The sequence below is a fragment of the Thunnus maccoyii genome, chromosome 14 (assembly GCF_910596095.1).
Source record: "Thunnus maccoyii chromosome 14, fThuMac1.1, whole genome shotgun sequence".
Lineage (NCBI taxonomy): Eukaryota > Metazoa > Chordata > Actinopteri > Scombriformes > Scombridae > Thunnus > Thunnus maccoyii.
Window position 1 is genome coordinate 27,325,356 of NC_056546.1, and position 16,699 is coordinate 27,342,054.

The 16,699-nt window shown below is 40.6% G+C and overlaps 1 protein-coding gene across 1 annotated transcript in view; it reads right to left on the reverse strand.

The window, feature by feature from the left end:
* The window catches only part of LOC121911615, a 336,594-nt gene that overhangs the window by 59,308 nt on the left and 260,587 nt on the right, over nucleotides 1-16,699 (reverse strand). The window contains exons 12-13 of the mRNA XM_042433259.1: nucleotides 12,026-12,156; nucleotides 5,430-5,526 (exon numbers count right to left, since the gene is read on the reverse strand). The gene's annotated coding sequence lies outside the window, so the exon portion shown is untranslated. The remainder of the gene's footprint in view (nucleotides 1-5,429; nucleotides 5,527-12,025; nucleotides 12,157-16,699) is intronic.

The following is a 16,699-nucleotide window of genomic DNA, read 5'->3' on the forward strand; positions in this document are numbered from 1 at the left end:
TGATATATGTATATATGTAAAACTGGCCAGCCCATTCTCTGCAGGCCAGGACCCAATCATTCCAGCACGCTGAGCAGAGAGACAACCAGTCAGCCACTCAGCCCGGCAACAGAGGTGACAGAAGAGAATACCTGACCCCGGTGCATTCACCCGTCCCTCCATCCATCCCTCCCCTCCTTCATCTGCTGGCCCCCTCGCATTCCCTCACTCCTCCATATTCAACAACAGCGGCATGCATGCATGCATACGAGCCCCAATTTTATGGGGCCATCGAGTGACCATGAAGAATGGCTACTGCCTATTTACACCCCCACCCCCAAGCCCTCAGGCTGTTCATTTTTAATAGAGACGAGATGGCACTGACCAGCACTCCCTCTCCATCCTTTTCCTTCCTCCCTTCCTTCCTTCGCCCCCAAACCTCTATTTCAATCATTTCATCACTTCATTTGCTTCTTTCTTTTTTTTTTTTTTCTTTCTTTCTCCCTCTCTGTGCCTTGACCTAGATACCAATGAAGCAGAGTGACACTTCTCCCCTGGCCAGAGCGGGACCCCTCATATCTTGCAACCATTACCCCACCATTGGCATCTCTCTCTCCCTTTATTTTCCTATCATTCTCTCTCTCTCTCCCTCTCTCTCTCCACTGTCCATAAAATATGCCTCGGCGTTATCTCTCCCCCTACGCAGGAGAATAATGAAAGGCAGTGGCATGACAGATTGGACATAGATGAGATTGCCGCTGTGACTATATGCACGGCTCGCCTCGGCCCCAGCTTTGCATCTGAAATGGAGAAAGGGTAGGGTGGAGGGCGTGTGTGTGTGTGTGTGTGTGTGTGTGTGTGGGTGTGGGAGGTAGGAGAGGGGGGCAGGGGATGTTGGGTGCAAGGGGTGACAGTAGGCTTGAGGGGCAGTGGTGTGGGAGGGGAGGGGGGATGTAGTGGGTGGTAGTGTGTGAGGAAAAAAAGGGGGGATGGATAGGTTTGTGTGGCTGATGGGTTTGACGTTAAAGGGGAAGCAGATACCACATTGTGTGTGTGTGTGTGTGTGTGTGTGTGTGTGTGTGTGTGTGTGTGTGTGTGTGTGTGTAATGACAGTATCACGGGCAAACAGCAGAATCCAAAACTGACCGTCTGACTGAATCTTAACAATACATTACATACCATACTTTTACCCACACACAGCAGCACCAGTGTGATGCAGAGTCATATCATCAGTGTGTATGACCACTCTAAATTAACTGGCAGCTGTATGGAGGTTGAGATTAGGCAGATTACAGCTGGCGAGCTGGGGCGTGAGGGCTGAACACGCTGCCAAGATGGCTGCTGCGGCGCGGCGGCACGGTGCCAGCAGGCAACATGTAGGCACCTGTTACTGCTACAGCCGGACATCATGCTTAGCCACGGTGCCAGCAACTGCTGCTACAGCAGGGGGTTAACAGGGGCAGAGAGAGAGACAGAGAGAGAGAGAGAGAGAGAGAGACAGAGAGACAGAGAGAGAGGGGCTGTTCTGCTCTGATGGAAGTAGCCCCATATTACACTGCTGAACTGCTGCTGCTGTAGATGTAACATTCCTGGTGTAACAATGTACCAGAGACAAGTAAAAAAAAAAAAAAGATAATTTAAAATGTATTGTTCGTGTTTATTATAAACATGAAATATTGATGCTACCAGAAATTACTGCTCTCAAAATCTATTTCAAAAAGTAGAGGACAGCTCAATATGTTTTATTTATGGTAATGTCTAAATTCATGAATCAAACTGTGTTACCTTAAATTGTCAAAAATGATCCTGGCTATTGTTTACTTCAACTGCAGAGAGAACCAGACCTTTATTTAAAATAATCTTACATTTGAGACAGGACTTTATTTCATTTTAATTTTCCCTGTTTTATATTTTATCATAGTCATGTTATGATCTGCTCCTATTTTAATTTGCTGTTGATGCTTCCTGCTGTTAAAATTACTCTACTGATTAAGCATCGCACTCTGATAAGATTGTTGGGCTCACAATGGACAGTTAAAAAAAATCTGATGCAGCAGAATCAGAGATATTGTCTTTTTTATTTTACACATTCTTCCTCCTTGTCAAAACAACTACAATGCCCACAATGCAACTCAACCTCCGACAGTTCAGTCAGAATTTCGGGTGTGTTATGCTAGTAGCGGCTAATGAAGCCTGGAGCTGCTAACCTCCAGCACAGATAAGGAGCAGCTACAGAGGTCTGGTAACCTCACTTCTGTCTAACTCCACACTCCCAGATTTTTTTATTAGACCCAACCGATACTCAAGTGACATCAGTTGAGGCAATTTATCAGATTTCATGTAGTTCCCTGTGTAGACACAAAAGGCTTTATACAACTGTTTTCACACATAAGCAGCAGTATTCTCCAACACTTGGACACAAACTTTAATGTGTAAATAATAATACTTACTATTATTACAGTATGGAAATGTACTGTACCTTTCATTCCATACTCACCACCCCGACTTTCTCTTTTTCACAGAAAAAAAAAAAAAAGTTTTCATTCACTAAATTATCCCAATAAGGTCAACTTTGCTGTTTTGTCGATTGCCGTTAAACTAACAGTGAAACTCAACAATTCATGCTATGACATTCACATTAAAAGCCTTCCAGTGGCTGAAAGGGCTTTAAATGTGAAGCATCTAGAATAATTGTTTGTTCACAGTAGTCTGAACACATAAAACAGCATAGCAGAAGTGATTGGGATTAATTAGCTAATGAGAAAAATATTATTGTTAAAAAAAGAAGCTTAGAGCAGAGTGGTAAGCATGGCATGACCTTGTTTTGTACTGATGGAAAATTATACTGAATTCATGGTAACCATTCATTTTACAGTCCACTAATCACTAAGTATTTACCCAGTAAATATATGGTATATTATAGTATAGTATTTGGTAATTACTAACACTGGTAATAAGTAGGTAAATACAGATGAACTACAGCTGAAATACTACGCTGCATACTTGCTAGGAAAGTAGGCAGCCGATTCTTAGAAACACCTCCTCTATTACCCATCAATTCAAGTGACAGTTGTAGTTATCCAAGGTTTATGTTGGTAACAAGCCAAGCTTAATTATGTATTATCTAGAGATTAAGATAGTATTTCTTATATAGTTATTGCTCATGGTTACACCCATTTATAAAGGGTTTATTAGATTTACCTTATACTTGCCTGGTAACAACCTCAGCAGGAACAGTTTTCCTCTAGTGTCATGGTACATCTTAAATACCAGGCATGTTCTTGCAAATGTTTTTTCAATTTCTTTCCATGGCTTCACCAGGCTCTTTCCATATTCCTTTTAACTGGTTATTCTCTTTTCCTTGCAGTAAACACAAATTTTTACCATGTATTGTGAGGAGTTAACCCTTTAGTGCCCATATACTTTTATGTGGGCTACACTACCATAAACACAGAACCCTTCAAAGTAAGTTTGAAATATGAAATAAACTATGCTGAGAGAACAAGCTCAACTACAAACCCAGTTTTGCACTTTGCCTTTGTAGGGCAGCATAGGTGGTGTGGTAGCCCACATAAAAGTATATGGGCACTAAAGGGTTGACTCCTCACGAGTCAGGTTGTTTTGACCCTTGGCACATCCTATCAGCTCACCCAGTGAGAGAGTGCCTGTGTTAGCGCCAGATTCCACCGATGGAGAGAGAAAGGGAAGCATGTGAAACTGCAGAGCTAAAAAAAAACCAAAAGTGCAGAAACAAGTTATAAAACTCAGCTAGACTATCAATCTTGTTTCTTGAAGGTTTATAACTGTTTTGTCATATATGCCAAAGGAGTTGGATTGTGTGTTTTTTTTCTTTTTTTAAATACTGGTTGAATAAGCCTGCAGTAGTAGCAAAGTTAGTAGTATATCGTCTTGCTGTGTGAAATTAAGCTAAAACCAACTAAGGTATTTTGAACAGTATTGCAAAGTAGGCTATTTTGGATATATACGGTGTGTCCAAATGTATTGTCCAAATGTATTTTTATTGGACGGGCGACTAGACATTTGATGAGCTTGTTAAGCTGTTGAAAGACCATTTTAACCCCAAACCCAGCAAAATTATGCAGCCCTACAAATTTAACTCAAGAATAGGAAGGTGAGAGAAACAGTCATGGAACATGTCGCTGTGCTGAGGAAAAAGTTATCAGAAATGCTACATGGGAGGGGATCGTGGGATCGGAAATGATCGCATACAGCGGTGGTTGTTGTCAGGACCGGATTTGACCTTTGACAAGGCATTGAAGCTGGCCAAGGGTGTTGAGACAGCCAGCAAGGACGTGAAAGTCTTACAGCCATTGGAGTCTGTACCCTTGCATGTAAGGGCACCTTAGGCATTGCACAAAATGTCAGAAAGGCAGGGCCCCGGTAAGCAGCAGCACCAGCATAAGGCTTGCTGCGGGTGTGGAGGTGAGCAGCACAAGGCTGGGGTCTGTAGGTTTTTATTAAAGAAACCTGTCACAAGTGTGGTAAGACTGGCCATATTCAGAAAGTGTGCAGGTCCAAAGGCTCAGCTAGCACTTCAAAGGCTAAAGGGGGTGGAGTTCAACAGACAAGTAAGATTGTGAAAAAAAAAGATGAGGTCATGTTCACATTGTACAAAGTGGATGAAATAGATATATCGGCAGAGGACCCATTTGTGGAGACACTTACACAGTTAATGAGACCGAAATACGGTTTGAAATGGACTCAGGATGTGGGGTAACAGTAGTGAACCACACTGTGTACAAAACTTTGTGGGGGGAAGAGGTACCAGAACTACAGCCATGTAGAGTGAGACTCAGAACATACACAAGACATAGTGTAAATGTTTTGGGAGCAGCTATGGTCAAGGTGCAGCATAAAAAGTCAGCAACAAACCTACCTTTGGTAGTTGTGGCAGGGACAGGCCCTAGTCTGGTTAGCAGGAACTGGATTAAGAGGCTAGGCTTACAGTGGAGACCCAAAATCCACCATGTCAGGGATGAGACCTTAGAGGAGGTACTTGGGGAATATGAGGAGGTTTTCAAAGAGGAGCTAGGGGGATTCAAAGGCCCCCCAGCTAAAATATATGTGGACAAGGAAGGAACCCCAAGGTTTTTTAAAACCAGACCTGTCCCATATGCAATGAGAGGAAGAGTTAAGCCGAACTCCTAGCTTAGGAGATAATTCAACTGGTAAAATATGCTGAGTGGGTGGGTGGTTCTGCTATTTAAACCAGATGACTCAGCAAGGCTGTGCAGAGACTACAAACTGACTGTAAATCAGGTATCAAAAGTTGAGCAGTATCCAATACCCAGAATTGAGGACCTGCCTTTCAGGTGGACAGAAATGCACAAAACTAGATCACACCTATCACCAAATACCTTTGAACGAGGAAGCAAATAAATATGTGACCATCGATACACACAAAGGCTTGTTCGTGTACAGGGTGCTACCTTTTGGAGTATCGTCTAGTCCAGCTATTTTTCAACGGACCAAGGAGGGACTGCTGCAGGGTATCTCTCATGTGTGGCCATTTTCTTGGATGACATCCTGCTGACAGGGAGAGATGACCAAGAGCATTTACAGACTCTTGCCATAGTTCTGCAGTGGCTACGGGATGGTGGTCTCAGGCTAAAGAGGCCCGAGTGCTTGTTCATAAATGAGAAAATAATGTTATTTGGGCATAAAGTAGATGCACCCAGCCAATGAGAAGGTGCAAGCAATCAAGGAGGCATCCACACCTTCACATGTGACAGAGCTGAAGGCATATCTAGGGCTGTTAAACTATTATAACAAGTTCCTGACAAATCTGTCAACTGCCCTTGCTCCAGGGCACAAACTGCTGCAAAAAGACACACAGTGGCAGTGGGGAGAAGCACAAGGCAGCATTTGAAAAGGTAAAAGAAATGGTGCAGTCAGCTGAGGTGCTGGTGCATTATGACCCAGAGAAGGACATTGTGTTATCATGTGACACATCACCATATGGAATAGGTGCAGTGCTGTGACATCACATGCCAGATGGAACTGAAAGACCCAGGATTTACATTATGGACACTCAGTGCTGCAGAGAAGAACTATTCACAACTTCATAAGGAAGGACTGGCAGTGATGTGTGGAAAATTCTTCCACAAGTACATTTATGGATGGAAGTTCACCATAGTGACTGATCATAAGTCCTTGTTGTCATTTTTCAGTGAGATGCAAGAAGTACCACAAATGACATTGCCCAAGGTCCAACAGTGGACTGTGTGGACCTTCAGAGCCTACAAATACACAATAGTGTACAAAGAAGGAAAGTACCACAACAATGCTGATGCTTTAAGCTGCCTGTCCTTAATGGACAAACCTGACCTGGAGAGGCCAGAAGAGAGGGCTCTCATGGTGGAGATCGCTGACATCACACTAGTGACTGCTGATCAAGTGAGAGTATGGACGGACAGGGATCAAATACTCTTGCGGGTGTGAGAAATGGCACACAGAGGGTGGTCATCAGAACTAAAAGGGATGGAATTTGCCCCTTATGCAGTGAGGAAACACAAACTAAGTATCCAGAATGGGTGTGTGTTGTGGGGGGCAAGAGTAATCGTGCTGAAGCCAGTTCACTTAAGTATCCAACTAGTGCAGTTTTTGCTCAAGACATCAGCAACTATTGCCCAATTGCATGTTAGAAATACCTGAACCCTCCAGACTAACACCAATCCTTACATAATAGACAAGCAAACTTTTTTAAATGATTTGTATCACTCTGATCATGAAAAACTTGAAAACATTTCCAACTCCAACCTCACTTTTAATCATTTTAACACATTTTTTAACAACATATTTAATAAACATGCGCCCTATAAAATGTTAAGAGTAAAACACTGTTCTAATCCCTGGTTCTTTCCAAACATTTCCAAAGGTCTTATTGTTAGAGATACTGCTTGGTAGACAGCCAAAACTACCAGTCATCCAACTGGCAGAATTTCAGGCACCAATGGAATAACTGTCTCAGACTTATTAGAAAAGCCAAATCTGACTTGTACTTGTCCTTGCTTGCAAATACCTCTGGAAATGCAGTGAATTTTGGAAAATTATAAAATCCTTGAAAAATAAATCCCCTGCCTCGCTCCCCCCTAAAATCTGCTTTGAAAATCAAATCATAACAAACAAATTAAATATGTGTGAAGTCTTTAATCATCATTTCATTTCACCTGGCAATATGTTTAACAAACGGTTCCTTACTACTACCTTAAGTGCTGGCTCTGCATCTTCTTCACCGAATATTCTCCACACTGGCAATACATTTTCTTTTATATCAGTAAGCCAAGGTGAGGTGTACAGTGAACTGGTCAGTTTAAACCCTGACAAATCTAAGGGTGTTCTCTCCTTTGCCTCAGTGCTGATTCAACTGCAGCACCTCTAGCTCACATTTTTAACTAATCATTGGCATCAGGTAAAATTCCGAAAATCTGGAAATCTGCACAGGTTATCCCATTACATAAAGGTGGTGATCCCAGTGATTTAAATAACTACTGTCCGATCTCAAAATTGTCCTGCTTGGCAAAAACCCTGTGTTCCAAATGTCGTCCTCTTAACATTAGTATAGGTGTACCACAAGAGTCCATTCTTGGTCCTCTTTTATTCTCCATATATATACAAACAATATCATCTCCACCCCATATTGTAATGTGCATTTTTATGCAGATGACACAATTTTTTCTTCTTCTTCTTCTCTTGATCTGGCCATTGCAAATCTACAGTCTGCTTTTGGTATATTTCAGATCTCTCTCATCACACATAAGCTTATTTCAGATTCTGGCAAAACTAGATATATGCCATTCTCTACGTCACATAGGAGTATCCAGCCAACTGCCCATATCCAAACCCTTCAGGGTTCTGAAATTGAAACTGTTGAATGTTATCAATATAAAATCTTCTGCTAGTCAAAAGACCTTTGTGCAATCTACAATTCTGTCTGTGCTTGATTATGGTGATATTGTATATGCTTCTCCTTCCACCTTAAAGTCTCTTGACTCAGTGTATCACAGTGCGCTGCACTTCATCACTGTTGATGCATTTCTCATTCACTATTGCATCTAATATGAAAAGGTGGGATGGTCCTCCTTAACAAACAAAAGGGAGCACCATTGTATGTTGTTTGTTTCTAAAGCTCTACTGCAAAAACTGCCCAATTATCTCTGCTCTCTGGTTACAGAGACAATACAGTACCTACAATGTCAGGTCTCAGGACATTTTAACCTTAGCTGTACCTCTTGTTGACAATGAACTTGGAAAGCAGTTTCAAATACCATGCTGCATACAAATGGAATGAGCACTTTCAGAAACTTGATAGTCACATGATGTGGATGCAGGCCAATAGAAAAAGGCCAAAAAACACACAGGCATGTCACAATTTTAGAGCTATTATTGTGAAACTAATATCTTTTGCATTGTGGACCAACGCAGCTACTTCACATTTTGATGTAAGAATGGATTGTTCTAAGAATCGGTTGCCTACTTTCCTAGGAAGTACGCAACTATATCTGAGTTATTACCAAGCTAAAATGGTCACAACTACATGGTAGTTGAGTTGATAGGTAATAGTGAAGGTTTTTCTTAACATTTCAGCTGTAGTTTATCTGTATTACCTACTTATTACCAGTGGTAATTACCCAATAATATACTATAATTTACCCTATATTTACCAGGTAAATACTTAGTAATTAGGGGATTGTTAAAAAGAAGGGTTACCAATACATCATGTCTACCATTACAGTGAGTGTCCTTTATCTGTTCTTATATTGTTTATTTAAGGATTTTATTTGATTATTTGAACCACTTCAGCATGAGTACAGTAACATTTCAATAAAAGCTACTCAGTAACGCTGACTGTAATTTATTACTACCCCCTGTGGTCTAATTTTCATCATCATCTCCACTTGAGCTGGAATAATTAATCAAGTAATTGATTAATCAGTCGACAGAAAATTAATTAGCAACAATTTTGTTAATCAATTAAATATGTTTTTAATAAAGAAAAAATGTGTATTTCAGCTTTGCTGCTTTTCCCTGTTTTATAAGTGTAAATGAAACATCTTTGGGTTCTGGACAACTGGTTGAACAAAACAAGCAATTTGAAGGTGTCACCTTTGGCTCTGAGGAGTTGTAATGGGCATTATCCACTATTTTCTGACTTTTTAAGCTTACTTATGGATTAATAAAAAAAAGATGAATTAATTGATTGAAAATAAATTAATGAATAAATGAAAATATTAGTTAGTTGCAGCTTTAATTTCCATTTGCTCTTTGATTTTGCAGAAGCAGATTTTGGCCTCAGAAAAGGTTTTTGTTCCAGTGTTGAGTCACATTCTTCACCACTAAAAATACATTTGCAGGGAAGCAGAAGGACAAAAGTTATCCCTTCAAACACTCTGAGCTAGAGAGAGGTGGAGGAGGAAAGAAGAGGAGGAGGAGGAGGAGGAGAAGGGGAGTTAAATGCGGCGTTTTTGGCAACGAGGCTTGAGCCGTGTTGAGGCTAAGCTGAAAACGAAGCTGACATGACCCAGAGTGAAGCAGGTAAACAGGCCCAACCTGCTTTGCCTGGGGTGACCATCTGGCCCTGTCTCATGGCGAATCAGCCCGCAGGATGAACGCATGCACACACACACACACATACACTCACATGCTGGTATACCTGGTGTCCCCTCTCTGCTCGCCTCTGTTTTTGTTTTTGTCTCTCAAAAGCTGACATGCTTTGGCTGCGAGCGACGGGAGGCATCAGGTAGGGGAACAAGCAAAACAGGTATGTATACACTTGCATGCACGCACGCACACACACACGTATCTGCACAGACACAGAAAACATATTGTGATCGGGCACAGTTTGTAGTCCTTAAGTGGTGCTAACTTGACCCGAGGCAAGAAAGACAGAGATGGAACGAAGGGAAGAAAGAGCCAGAGAGGAGGAGGGAGCTGGTTAAAATTGTTGCAAATTATTGATGCACCGTTACAGACACCTGCTGGCACAACATGACTCTCTGTCTCTGCCTGTCACACACACACACAAAAACACACATGTGAACACACTTCAGCGACTAACTTTGGTTTATTCCTAAAAAGCCTTCACACTGTCAAGTTTTGATTTAAAACAACCTATCATCCTTACAAGTCTCCTCCAAAAAACTCTAATTAAAATTTATTCTGCAGCCATCAGCGACTTGTTCATTATGCAGAAACAAAGAAAGGCTCTTTGAATGAGAGCAGAAGAAAGGCTTTTCTGCTGTTATGTCTCTGGCCTTTGCCAGGGACAGCGTGTATTGTGATGTTTCACACAAGATAAAATATTCATAAAAATGAAGGGAGCAAAGTTCCAGGGATGGCAGGGGGGAGGCAGAAAAAAAAGTTAATGAATATGAGTAATCAAATTCGCTATCTCCTCCTTTTTTATTGAAAATCCTTTTTTTTAGTTAATTAGAGCCTATTACTATTCTAATTGGCTGAGGCTTACACGTCCAGTTCAGTAGCGTCATTATGGAGCTATTAAAGAAGACCCACCGAGATGGAGGAACAGAGAAAGCATAATCAACCAATCAATTAGGATCTTTGAGGAAAATGAGCTTTGGTATATTATCACGTTTGATCTTATGTCCTTGGTTTGGCTGCCGCGTGTAATTTTTTTCTTTCTCTTTTTTTTAAGTGGATACATCAGCCAAATGTCTAAATTCTTCCATAGTCTCTGCTGCTGTGATTAGCACAGATGGTATATTTCTTTATTTTGTCACTGAGGGTATATTTGAGTAATTTTCAGTCTTTTTTTAAGGTTTTATACATAGAACAATATAGATGAAATGGCACAGAATGGCAAGAAAAGAATGCAGGTTTTGTAATACCAGTACAATCGGACTCAACTCAGTGATATGTGTCCAATTGTGATGCTGACTGCTGTCCACAAGGGTCGTTTAGCTCTGTTCACTGCTGTTAGTTAGCTGTAGTAATGTCTGCTGGGGATCAGGTGCTAATTAGCAGCTTAACATATGATTCAGCCGAGAGATGGAAAGAGAGGAGGAGGACATGACCAGAAAGAAGCAGGGATGCACTTGCTACATGTAGAGACTCCCCATTAATGCCAAAGTAAAAATGTTAAAATTCACCTTTTCTGTCTCTTGTTACTCAAGCTATCTGAGAGCTTCCTGTTTTCCAACAATAAATGTGAAGATTTTCTCAACCTGTGTCTGTTTTAGTAAGTTAGCCAAGTTACATGTTTCAAAAGTCCCTGTGAAGTTTTACACACTTTTTTTTCACACAGAAAGAAGAAAGGTCAACATTTTATATTAGTGCATTCTAATATTAAAATAGTTTCCCCATGGCTGGATTAACCTGCTGGGAGGCCCGGGGGCAAACGTTAGTGGTGGGACCTTTTATGAGCCTTTGTGGACCATGTGAATGATCTACAAGACAGCAACAGTAACATTTACTCAAGCACTGTACTTCAGTAAATAAGTTCATGCCACTTTGTATGTAATACTGTATATTATAGTATATTCCCAGCATAAAATTCTAAAATTTGCTCCATCAACTGCTAATACTGCTTACAGGTCAGGGCATCAGTAATAATAAATAGTATTTTAATACATTAATAATAATATAACAATATAAAATGGGCCATTTCACTTAAAAAAAAAATCTACTTCTACTTATCTGTACTTCAGTGAAATATCTGAGTACTGATTACATCACTGCAGACAGGTATAAAAGGACTGGTAACAGTATAGGACACATCTAAAGCAGTATAAAAAATCACTACAAACCAATTGACACACAATGACTATGGGGCATTTTGGGCCCTTAAGGGTCTTGATCTGACCTCTTAAGTACTAGATGGAATTCCTTTATCATTTTGTGGCCCTAAATCATTATGAACTTAGTGTGTATTTGATTTAAACTTAGAGTTGTAGAAACTGGCATCCTTATCTTTTTTATGGGCTGAAATTGACTTATTCTCAATAGACCTTATTGTGCATTTTTAACTGTCAAGACACTGTGTGTATCAGTTGAAAACACTACTTACAGTGAGTCTTTTTATAGCTTGACGTTGGATTGCCAGGTGGATCCATGACAGGGGTGTCCAATAACTCCGGTGGATCTCCTCTTATTCAACATCCACACCGGCGTACCTCTGAAGACAAAGTGGAGCCACGACTGAGGACAGAGAGGATATTATTTGGTGAAGGTGACGAATTACTAGATGTAGGTCACTAAAGTATCAGATTAGAGCGAGCCAATGTTCACTTGATATTTGCTCCCCATTATAATGATAAAAACCACAAGGTCAAATTTGGACTTAAGTTGAAGCACGGCAAGTTCTGCACCTCTTCATACACATTTGGAACAGATTGAAGGAGCGATAGAATTTAAAACACAGAGACGGGGGAGAGAATCATAATGATTTAAGCAATAAATTTCAGTCTGCTGAAATTACAGCAGGCCCGAGCAGCGGCAGCTACAGAATCTGTAATTATCTCTTGAATTCAATGAAAGTGAGTTAGAACAAAGAGCGAGGAAAACAGTTCACTGGTAAGTAAAGCGGTTTTGTGAATCGCCACTACACTGGTACAGGATAACACAAAAGATAATAGCTTCTTCTTTTTTTTTTTTTCTACCTGAAGAGCAACTTCACAGGGGTGCCACAGTGTTCAGAGGCAGAATCGATAACACTATCAAAGGGCAGAATCTCAACCTTAATGAAAGGAAAGAAAATACTGCAGGCTATAGGCACTGAAAGACCACTAGAGATCTATGTGTATCAACACGCCTGAGACTAAATATGAAATCAATTCATTACACCCTTTATTTCTTTCTCAAACACAGTCCGGCGCTGAGATAACAAATTTACCTGCTACCTCCTTTATTTTCCTTCTTTCTTTCTTTCTCTCTTCTTCTCGTCTTTCTCCCAATTAATGGAAAGACAAGCAGTGGACACTTTCCAGCGACGGAGGCAGCATAAATAGATTAAATTGCAGAGGAGATTATAATTTATCATTTCTTTATTAAAAAGTAATGCGGGCGAATTAACTTTGAATTAAATTCTATTTGCATGGCATTACTGGAATCATCTGTGTAAATGGCTTAAAATCCCAAATGGGACATTGTTCCCTCCAACAGTATAATTGTAGAGAAAGAACTTTTTTTTTTTTCTTTATCGAGGAAATTATAAGAGACCGGGAATTAATCTGAAACTATTGGAATAGTGTGAGAGGTGAGACTTTAATCATGCCCCCAAAAGTTATTATTGTACTTTTCAAGAAAATTGTTTTTGAGTTTTGCCTTATAGCCGCTCAATTATTTCAGGATGGGTAGCACTAATGATATGAAATAAAAAATAAGTGACTATGACATTTCAGGTCCGTTTTTTAAAAATCTGTACATTATACGTATATGTCAGCATTTCATAAGTAATGAGGAAACCTTGCTCCTTGTTAAAACAGTGCTTGCATCGGGACGTACTCATCAGTATATGGTAGAGATTTCTTAGATTGTCCAACTGTATTATTTCTTACTCAGTGCTGCAACTTTCTAATGAATGTAGATTTAAAGCTGCAACAATTAGCTGATTAATCGATTTGCTGATCATCAGAAAATAAATCGCCAACTATTTTGATAAATGATTTATGGTTTTGAGTCAGAAAATGTTAAAATTCTCTTGTTCCAGTTTCTTAAATGTGAATGTTTTCTGATTTCTTTAGTCCTCTATGATAGTAAACTGAATATATTTGCATTGTAGACTGTTGGTAAGGACAAAACAAGACATTTGAGTTTGCATGTTGGGCTTAGGCAAACAGTGATCAACATTTACCACAATTTTTTGACATTTTATTGACCAAATGACCAATCGATTAATTGACTAATCAAGAAAATAATTGAGTTAGTTAGATCTGTGTATGTAGATATGCATGTTGTCAGCCCCAGTGTCCATCGGACATATAGTAAATGCATATTTGATATGCTTATTAGATACAAAAAAGTTGGCAGAAAGTATTGGAACTGTGGCTGGATTACAGACTGCTTGAAGATGCTTCACTTCTTCAGTGCTTCCAGTGAACTTGAACCATGACAGAGACGTGTCAAAGATCCATTTAGTGAAGAGGTCAGTGTCGGACTAAACAGGCCATCCATCCATCCATCCATTTTCTTTACTGCTTATGCTCTAGAGGGTCACAGGGAAGCTGGAGCCAATCTCAGCTGACATTGGGCAAGAGGCGTGGTACACCCTGGACAGGTTGCCAGTCAGTCACATGACTAACATACAGTATAGAGACAGACAACCATTCATTCCATGAGCAATTTACAGTCACTGATCAACCTGAGTTAACCTATTTTTTTCAGTACCCAGAGAGAATCCATGCAGTCACGGGGAGAACATGCAAACTCCACACAGCAGGGCCTCAGCCGGCCAGTGGGTTAGAACCCTCAACCCTCTTAAGACAGTGTTAACCACTGTGCCACCCTAAATGGGCAACATTTGCAACATTCAAGCTGTAACTTGCAACATGAGATAATTTCCACTCACGTTAGTTTTGACACGTATAACTAATCAAAAGAAATACCATCCTTGCGACCCAGCATGTGGCAGGACTCATAAAACAACCTGCAATTTGCGAGAGATGATCATTTGTGACACGGTTCCCTGGCTTCTTTCTTCTTAACTAAGCCATGAGAGGAGGCAAAAATGTGCTGCTGTCATATGAAGTTTAGTATGTGGCGTAGTTTATTTGGAAGGCACCCCCCCTCCACACACACACACACACACACACACACACACACACACACACACACACACACACACACACACACACACACACACACACACACACACAAGACTGGGGGGGGACTGTGTCCAACAATTTTTGTAACTTTCGACAGTCAAACCCACTTCGTGCAGTGAAGGGACAGGTGTGTGGAGTTGAGAAGATTGGCAGGATATGAATGTCAAAGCTCTCTTTGTTCATTCTTCATACAACTATAGCCACCTTTGGTGAGTATAAATGAGTGAAACACCATGTATGCCTTTAAGGAGAGAATGTGTGCACAGTTATACCAGTTTTACAATTTATTGTGTCTTGCCTCTGCTTGCACCTATGAATGTAGCCATTTGGAACACCTATAAAAACTTTTTCCTTTGGACGGATGACAACTTGTACAAACTAGTTAGTTTCAAGCACACTCCGGCCGAAACAGCTTACATTTCAACTTATGAAATACTCCGTCGCATGGTCTCTGCAGAGTCTGGCAGGTAATTATGTTGATCATTTGTGCAGGAAAATAACTATTTATATTTCAAATTATTGAAGAACAACTATTTGCACTAAATGCATGCTACCAAATGCTGTGTGCACAACCTACAACCTGACAAGCTTCATTTGATCTTATCTATGTGTCTTTAAAGGGTTGCGTCATAGAATGTGGTCAACTCACAGAAGAGCACGCAACCCTTAAACTGTAGTATGAAACAGGAACAGGATCAAGACGTACATGATGATATTCAACACAACACGGCTGCTCAGCTTCAATAACTTTTTTTTTTTTTTTTTTCATGGCACAGTTTAATGAAATGCTTTAAAGCCAGAGAGAGAGAGAGAGAGAGACCAAGAAGAGAGAAAGAAGACACACATTGATGAGCAATTTGATTGGCACATGACTCTTGGGACGTACCAAATGAGGCAAGACCCAGGGGACAGAGAGAGATCTGATTAGCTGGGCATGGTGAAAATGGAGTGTACCACGACTAATTTAAGACAGAGCAATGAGAGATTGAAAAATCGCCCAAGCCTCATACTCCTCATTGCAGTTTTTATTGAAATTCAATACATCTCAGCAAATGTCTCCTTGCCTCTCTGCCTCGCTTTGTTTTTACAGTGGACAGTCACACACACACACACACACACACACAGAAGTTAGATCATCAAACACACACATCTGCCATTTCAAACACACACATCGCGTTCATATATACGCTGATAGCACACAAACACATTCACACACTTAAACACACACACACACACTCGCACAGACACACTGAGGGCTTATTTTTCTCCGAGTGGAGTATGTTTTCAGTTCAATCATCACTCTTTGATACTGAGCCATTTTGCACATGCTCAAGGGCATGTACTGAAGATGTGGAGGAAGAGTGGGGAAACACACACACACACACACACACTCAGACATACATCCACTGATTGTGATTGGCCTGGATGGTTTGGGTGTTAAGGCGGTGGTGTGATAGTCTCCAGCACGGCGTCGGAGCTGAGCCCAGCTGTGGTGACTATTGATATGGTTGGCACAGACAGGGGCACCCTGAGGCCACAGCAGGGATCAGCTTTAGTTAAGTGCAGCCTAAACTGGCCGGAGTACAGCTAGCGTATGAGGACTGACAAGGTTTTAACTGATGACTGTGGAGTGACGTGGTTAGGGTGCAGCAACATCATGCGCCTTCCAGATTTCTATTTATTTATGTGGTTATATTTCTGCTAAATGTACTCCGCTGGAAATGTCTCATATTTAATTACAGGCGGTGTTTGCTGAAATAGTAATGAACTATGATACTTATAGTAGTTTTTTTCACATTTTTGTGCAGTAGCTGAGAGAGCTTAACAACTGCAAGTCAAGAAATAGACAAAACACAAGCTAATGAAAGGAAAAAAAAACATTAGTGTCACAGCACATACAGTATGTTGCATTTAGAAAC